Raw genomic sequence first — 8,344 nt, 5'->3', positions numbered from 1 at the left:
AAAGCAAGAGAATGGCTGGATTTTCAGAGCATAAGGTTGGTTTTGCAGGATGTGAAAAAGGGAAGAAAAGCTCTTTTTTCTTACAATCTGAGCTTTCAACACTTGCACTTCCCAGTCCTCTGTCTTTCATAGAAACTGCCAGTACCATGGAGCTTATGCCATAGCTCCTAGTAGAAATACATGCATTTTAGATATGGTCCAAGGTGTCAAATTGAACTAAGAGCCATGGCACTAAAAGGTCTAATTCATTAATATATAAATATATCTCCTCACTTCTGAGATTATCTCTATTTTTTAATCAGTCATCTTTAATAGTGATTTTACTTAAATAATCCTTGCTCTGCTTTATTTCTCCAGGCCAGCTTTTGAGTGGTAGGTCCTGCCAGAAGTAGATAGCGATGTAGCTGGACAGAGACCATCCAGCAATGAACATAAGATCAGGACATTTTTTAAAAGCTTTGGATATAAAAACATAGTGAAAGAAGCAAAGGTTCTCCTTTTAAAGATTTATTTTGACATTTATGGTTTTTCAGCAATGGATGTAGAATGAAAGCTCACACCCCCACAGGACCAAGCACGTAGCCACATCCCATATTTAGTGTGTAAAAAAAAGGCCAGTCCAGCAGTGGGGCCAAATCTGGGCCTGTGCAGAGCTGAGCATGGAGTGGGACCTCTGATAATCAGTGCACCTGCATGTCTCACTGAAATCAGTAGGAGCTGTGGGTGCTAGGCTCTTACGAAAAGGTACCTAAGCATGGATTTGAGAGCCTAACTTTAGGCATGCAGGCCTGTACACTTGGGCTCAGATTTAGAATGGGAGACTCAGAGTGGATGCTTTTGAAGACATGCTTCTTTGCAATATAATAATTGAGACTAAAATGGAAATGAATGAAGGTAAATGGTCTGTGATTTTTAAAGAGAATCATGATCCACTGTGTAATTTCTGTAATGTAAGATCTCATTGCTACGACTTTGAAACCTACCAATAAAAAAATGCGGTAAGAACTAGGTAGTTTTAGTACATATAATCCCAAATGAGACTGTAAGAAAGTTTCGCTTTGGAGGCTGTTCATGCTAGTAGCCAGGTATTACTTAGAACAATAGGGGCCAACCGTTTGGGGAAGTGTGCCATAAATTACCCCCGCACCCTCCCCAAGAGCCACTCTGATCTCCTTCCCCCTGCCTGGTTTCCTGCTTCCTTCCCCGTGCTCCCCGCCTGATCCGTTACTTCCTTTCTGCTCTCCGCCCTACCTGCTGCTCTCCTTCCTGTTCCCTCCCCGATTTGCTGCACGCTACACACAGAGGCTGCCCACGCCATTTGTAGCACTTGTGCTGCAGGTTGAACATCCCTGAACCAGAGCATTAACTACAACATGTGTGGCATGCCAGAGTTGTATCAAGGATTTTTAACAACATTGTAGACTAAGCAGCTGGATGTGGGTTAATTCATGTCCATTTTCCTAAAAGGATACAATCAACAGTCCTCCATTTAAAATATTGGAAATTTTAGCAAAAAACAAGCAATCACATTGAATTTAAAGTGAACTTTTTCCTTCTATCAGTTTTATACACTGCATGTTTGTTTGAACTTCTATCCCTAAGAGTTATGCATAATACCTTCTTACTGACTGGCTGTGTTGTAAGCTTTAGTTAAATGCAAGGTAAAGCACCTTAAGATGATGAGAGAAAGAAAGCAGAGATAAACGTGAAGGTTTAAAAAAAAAAAAATCCTCTAGTCTTGAGAAAAATAACAAATCAGAAGACAGTTAAAGATGTGTAGTTGGTGTACAGAAACTGAGATTCACTTCAAAAGTTCTAATTTTTACTTCCTGTAATTGATATATATATATATATATTTATATATATTATTCATACTAGAAACTGTAAAGCTCTAGCAGACTGAAGAATGTATTGTACTGGGTACCTGTGTATGATAAATTAAACATAGACATTTCAGTTCAATTATAATAGAGCCATAAAATCCAGATGTTAACTGGCATTTTCATTTGTAGCACCCACAGCAATTTACAATAGCAGATAAGCATCAACAGTAAACCATTTTGCTAATGCAGAAAATGGAGGTGCAGAGGCGTGAAGCACCCAACTCAGAAATACCGAGCCCTGGCAAGTTAAATGGTGTTTTTGGTGTTTCAAGCATTATACATCCTTGTCAAGTGTGTTTTAGACAGGAAATATCCTGCCTTGGACTGGATGACCTCCTAAGGGTGCCTGGACCTCCCTTCCAGGCCTGCTTTTCTGATTCTTTGATCCTTACAGTGGTTCCAGTGTCTCGTTGTAGCTTCAGAGGCATGAGTTCAAGCTTCCACACGTGCGCCAAAAGGTTCCTCGCAGCTGATCTAGCTATAAATAGGCCAAGGACTCCAGGATAGCTACACCTGATGCTAGCCACAGCATTCCCATATGCATCATTATCTACAAAAACCTACATGCCTTAACAATGCTAACCCAATGTGTTGCTTAGGCTCAGGTGCACCTTTGACCCTTCCTTGTTCACAGGCCCCTACAACTGATTTTCAAAAGTGTACTATATGCATGCTCAGCACTTTTTATATAGCGGTTCCAGGATTTGCAAGAGGCGGTAGGTCTGTGATGGTGCTAGGGAGGAAAAAGAATCCGCTGGTAAACATTCAGCATCGTTCTGCTTACTACCTAGAGAACAGGCGCCAATTTAAGCTTTCTACTGCCAGAGTTTTAGTATGAAATGGGCCAAGATGCCAATCTGGGACTACATAAGTAAAATATAATAGAAACATATTGCTGATGTTCAGTGTCATGACATTTAATTCACAACATGCTAATGTGTACAATCAGAGTGCACTGTCTTAACTTAGATTGATCATATCTTTTTAGCGTGCATACAATAAATCCTCTCAAGCCCTCTCATTGAGTTGCATAGACCTAGACTGACCCTAAGAAAGGCATTAAACTAAAAATATCAATATGTTGATATCCCCATTTTAGTACTAATGCTGGGGTTATTTGCTTCACTAAGTCCCTAGCATTCAGGAGCCAGGATTTCCCAACCTTTCCAACTGCCATTGAAAAAATAAACTGGATAGGTTGTGTCCAGACGAGCATGCATGTGCAGTTTGTGGCGCCTCAAAGCTGTCTGAGGTGCCACAAACCACAAGCGGTGCACATGCACCCTTTTACCGCACTGCTAATTTGCATCTCCGTGCCAAAATTTGACACTGGGAGATCCCTCCATCAAATGCTTCCCCCTCCCCTCCGCAGGCTGCAGCTAAAAAAAGCAGTGTGGCACATGTGGCAGCATCATGTGCCTCCAGAAATGGAGCTTGGCCATCCAGAGCCACAGTCTGGATATCAAGTCCTGGGTTTCCAAGATTAGATTTTAAAATAGACAAAGTGAACAAACAAAAATCTATGGCTAGATCTTTAGCTGAATGCATGCACAATGATGTCAGCAGAGCTAGACTGGTTCACAACAGCTGAAGTTGTAGTCCCATACATTTAAGCACATTGCCCTTTTTTTATATTTAGTTTAGACCAGTGGTTCTCAACCTTTTTAGTACCAGGACCCACTTATAAACATCAATGGCCAGTCCTGGCCCATTGCCCCTCACTCCTGACCCTCTGCCCCCCGCTCCCAACCCCCCCAGTGTGTGGGTCAGGGGTGGGTGTGTGGAGCAGGGGCATGGGGGTCCCCAAGCAGCCCCTTGCAGGCTGGCAGAGCTCCAGCCTGCAAGGGAAAAGTCACGGTTTCCCACATTTTTCTGCTTTAAAGGTGAATCCATTTTTAAAGTTTGTTGATCCATTTTTAAAGTTTGTTCGTAACTCTTTCATATATTCTTGTGACCCACTTTTGGGTCATGACCCACGGGTTGAGAAATGCTGGTTTAGACAACAAAATCAAATTAGTTTGTTTTATTTTCTGTTCTCATGTATAATTTACATTTCTTTTTCCACTACCGGACACTGCTGGACCATATTTAAACACAATTTAATAGACAAACTTGTGACATTTAATTTATTCCACGCATCTTGGGCATAGATGGCTTGACAACTTCCTTTGAACTATTGTAGATACAGACCATGAAAATGATGTACAACACCGAACCTTGGGCCTACCAAACCTTGAGCTTCATTGCCCCATGGAGGCCAATGACAGTTTCCACAATATGAGTAGGAGCACATATTCCATCCCACTGTGCCATCCTGCAGGCAGACTCCTACTGTTACTCATGTCCTTGAATCTGCAGATTGAAGTTTACATATTTTTCCTTCTTGAAAAATAAATATATTCAGTGTTGCTTTGTCGCCTTATATATACAATCTATTCAGGAAGGGTTTTACTGTGAAGTATATTGGAAAAAAAAAACCTTTCAGAGCAGTCCAGGGTTGATGGCTCTGTCAAAGGCCAAATTTCAGTGAAAAGTTTCAGAAAACTTTATACAAGGCAACAACATATCACAGCAGAAATCTAAGATGTTTGTTTTAGAGCCTGATCTCCTTTACATGAGTTTTCGACCAGTGTTTAGTCCGATGATACCCATAAAGCAATTCCTGGTTACACAAGCCTAAGATCAAAATTGGGCTTTAAATTTACAATGGGAAATTGTTTGGTTTTCTTTAAAAATTAAAACAGATCTTTGCCCCAGCAGAGATTCCCAGCCGAGGCTATACAGAAAATCCTTAACATTCAACGGTGGCTCCGGTGAGTAAACGGGGGAAGGATTCACAAACACGAACAGCAAACTCTATGGATCTGCAAAACACACCAAGAACATGGGACAGCCATATAGAAGTATTACTACTATCAAATACCAGCTTCAGAAAAACTGACTTATATTATACCAAAGCCCTTTTTGAGGGAAACACTCGTAGCAGGTGGTGTTTCTGCTACCAGCTTGCCGTTGGGTGGCTATTAACTAAGGACTTGCTTTAACTCTTAGGAGGTCTACTTGCAGAAGCTACTGAAACAACAGAACTGTTATCTTGCCATTCTCCCTTCCCAGATAGCGCTGTATCCGTAGCTCTGTTGGCCTAATGCAAAGGAAAGTTTTATGCCACATCCTCCTGGCACCAGAATCAGTGCCAGAGCCTGTGTCAGCATGGACTCTGGGGGTGATCTCTCCCTACATGCCAAATAGAAATAGATATCAGTAATGCTATCTATCCAGCTGTGGCTTTTCTAGTAGTTTCCAAGTTTTAGGAAGAAAACCAGAACATCCTGGTGAGATTATTACAGACATGAGGAAAAGCCTGGCTTATAATTGATTGAGAACAGTCATAATGGCTGTGGAGACAGTAAATATTTAATTGCCTCCAAGTACAAGGTACTGAAATAATAATCTTGTATAAAATGAGTATGCCTTGATTACCTAATGTGAAATCCAAGAATATTGTTTTAATTTCCTAGTATATGCATAATCCAAGTACTAGAGACTTCATCCTTGCTGTTTGCTTATTAATTTAAAAAAAGTTACAAAAAACATTGCTTCTTATTGCTTAGTGTTTAGTTCAAGCCCATATATCTTCGCATCCGTTTGAATACAAGGCAATATTTGCTTATCTCCCTTGTAAGACAGGCACAATGAGACACAGAAGATTTGGCGCAACAGATCTGATTACTTCTGGCAAAAGGAAATATAAAGCAATCAATTTATGAGGGGAAAAAGATGTTCTGAAAATACTCTGACCACATGGTTTTTACAGTGACTATGTGGTATTTTAATCCATGCAGTAATATATAAAGGAGCCGGTCTTAGTATTAATTCTATTTAACCAGAGCACTGATATCATAGTATAATTATCTCTTGGAAATGGAAATTTATATCAAAACATGCTCCTGGCTCCAAATCTTGACATGTTATTTTTATTGGTTTGTTCCAAAGCATTAAATGTATTTTTGCATTCATTATTGCTTTGGCAAAAGTCATATGCTGAAATATATACACAGTCCATGTATGCAGAAGGACTTTAAAAATATTTAGAGTGAAAAAATCTCTCCTGTATATTCTCAGTTTACACCCAGAGGGAACAGTGATAGATTGCTGTTGGCACATGGCTGGAACACACTATAGAGTGCGGGGCTGTAAACTCTCCTCCCCTTGAAGAATGCAGTGTAATTCCACAGTCCTGAGACCTGATATTTTTCCAGTTTTAAACCAAAAGCCAGTCTTCAGAAATGTTAGCCTTGGGCTATTGACAGATGCAAGCATGTGCTGTTTCAAAAGGGAAGGAAACAGGGACTTACAATTCTTAAGAGTGCACATCAGCTGATAACTATACCAGCACAGTGGAGCTAACTCATGATAACTTTAATCCTGAAAGAAACAGGTTTAAAATTATGATGGTTTAGGCCCAATTAAACTGTTTTAGGAGCAGAGTGACAGAATGGGTACATTTGTTCAATACGACTTATAGTAAACTAGTATAATTTAAAAGCAATGATCGTTTCCATTCACCCCTTCTTCTAAAAGCACTGATTTTACATCTATAACATACGTCTCTTCAGTTATATGAATCTACTACTGGAAAATGCTGACTTAGCTATACACACAACTATAATGTGCTGATAGAGCACATTTTCTTAATTTTAAAAACCTTTATCTTATATATGAATGGCATATCTCATCCACTGCAAATCACTCCCATATGGTGGGACATCTGGTTTTGAAGGAATTTTTTTTTTTTTGGCACAAGATTGTATTCAAAGTTATGCTTTAATAATATGTTACACATATGAAAACATACGTTTATCTAAAAATACTTAATGACAATTTATTTGCAGAAATTTAATTCTGGCTTAAACAGTTCTATTATTGTTTTTGATTTGTAGTATAGATATGCTTAGACCCAACCCAGAATGGGGCCATATTGTACTGGACACCACACAAACACATAATAAGAGTGCGTGTAGTTAAGTAGAGGCAGACAAAAGGAGAGGAAAAGGAAAGGCAGCAAAGAGAAGATACCGAACTGAGACACTGGATTAAATGAACCTGTTGCATAGAAAGTATTTGTTTCAGCTGGGAAATGACCCTAAATCTCCTGTATCATAGTGCAATATCTTAACAAGGGTATCCTTCTAGCTAAGCTATAGGACATAAAATTTACTAGCCTTCACTCAATGTATTACTGAAATGTTAGTCATTCTCTGTAGTCATGTCTTCCCTATAAGAGAATAAGAGCCTAATCTTGTAAGCCTCTAGGCTACAGACAGACATTCAAAAAGCCTGAGCCTGAATTGATTCAATCTTTTCAGGTTAGTTTAACCTGGCTAGGCTAAACCAGTTAGTAACCACACAGACATCCCCTCTCGACTGAAGAAATGCCACACGTGCCTGAAGTGGCTCAGGCTAGAAGACGGGGAGTGCTACAGCAGCCCTCCCTTCCACAATGCTGAGCTGAGGGGGGTGCGGGCAGGCCCAGACAGGATACTCTGATTAGAGAGGGGTTCCCCCCGCACGCCTCCGCTTGCTGTTGATAACAGCATTGAGCTACAGTTATTAGCATTTATCAGCCAATCAAACAAAACAACAGCCTTCAAGCTCTTCTTAAAAAGTTGTTTGAGGAAGAAATGGAGGGATATTACCAGCTATCGGTTGATTAGTGCCAAAAAGGCCTCAGCTGACACTGTCCTGTCTACCTTTGCCCCGTCTCCCAGAGCACGGACCATAGCCAGCGTGTGGTATGCTAGCTAATGCTGAGAGGTGTCTGTGTAAGGCAAAGGGGAGGGGGGAATCCCTGTTCGAGCAGGAAGTGATGAGGGGGAAGGGGAGAGCAGGGGGAAGCTAGGCAGATGCTGCTGTACCTGCAGTCTCTGCTGGAGCTCCAGCCAGGGAGCAGAGGGGAGGGACCAGCCCTGCTTGGCTGGAGCAGAGCCGAGCCTTTCCCAGCATTGCAAAGCATCTGGGATGTTGGAGGACTCTGGTTTAACTTAAACCAGGAAGGAGTCTGGGACCATAAACTGGTTTGACACAAATCAGTTAAGTCTGATACTATATGCAACCAGGTTTATCTCAAACCGGTTCCAGCCACTTTCAAACTGGCTTATGTGCAATGAACACCTGTTCTGTTACAGGTTTAAACCAGTTTCTGATCATTTAACCTGGTTTATGTGTAATGTCTGTTCCTAGCCCTACTAGAGTTCAGTACTTCTACTTAAGTCAACTAGACCTGTTCACAGAAAACCTGAAGGATGAGTCCCATGGATTCAGAGATCTCCTTAGGATACTGTGTAGGCAACCCCTGACTTCTGAGAGTTCAGAGGTACCCAAGCACTTGTGAGGGTACCTCTGTTGAGTGTCCACTGCACTGGGACAGAAAACAGCTCTTGCAATAGTTGTTGTTCAAGTCT

The sequence above is a fragment of the Alligator mississippiensis genome, chromosome 6 (genome assembly GCF_030867095.1).
Source record: "Alligator mississippiensis isolate rAllMis1 chromosome 6, rAllMis1, whole genome shotgun sequence".
Lineage (NCBI taxonomy): Eukaryota > Metazoa > Chordata > Crocodylia > Alligatoridae > Alligator > Alligator mississippiensis.
This window is presented reverse-complemented; position numbering follows the sequence as displayed.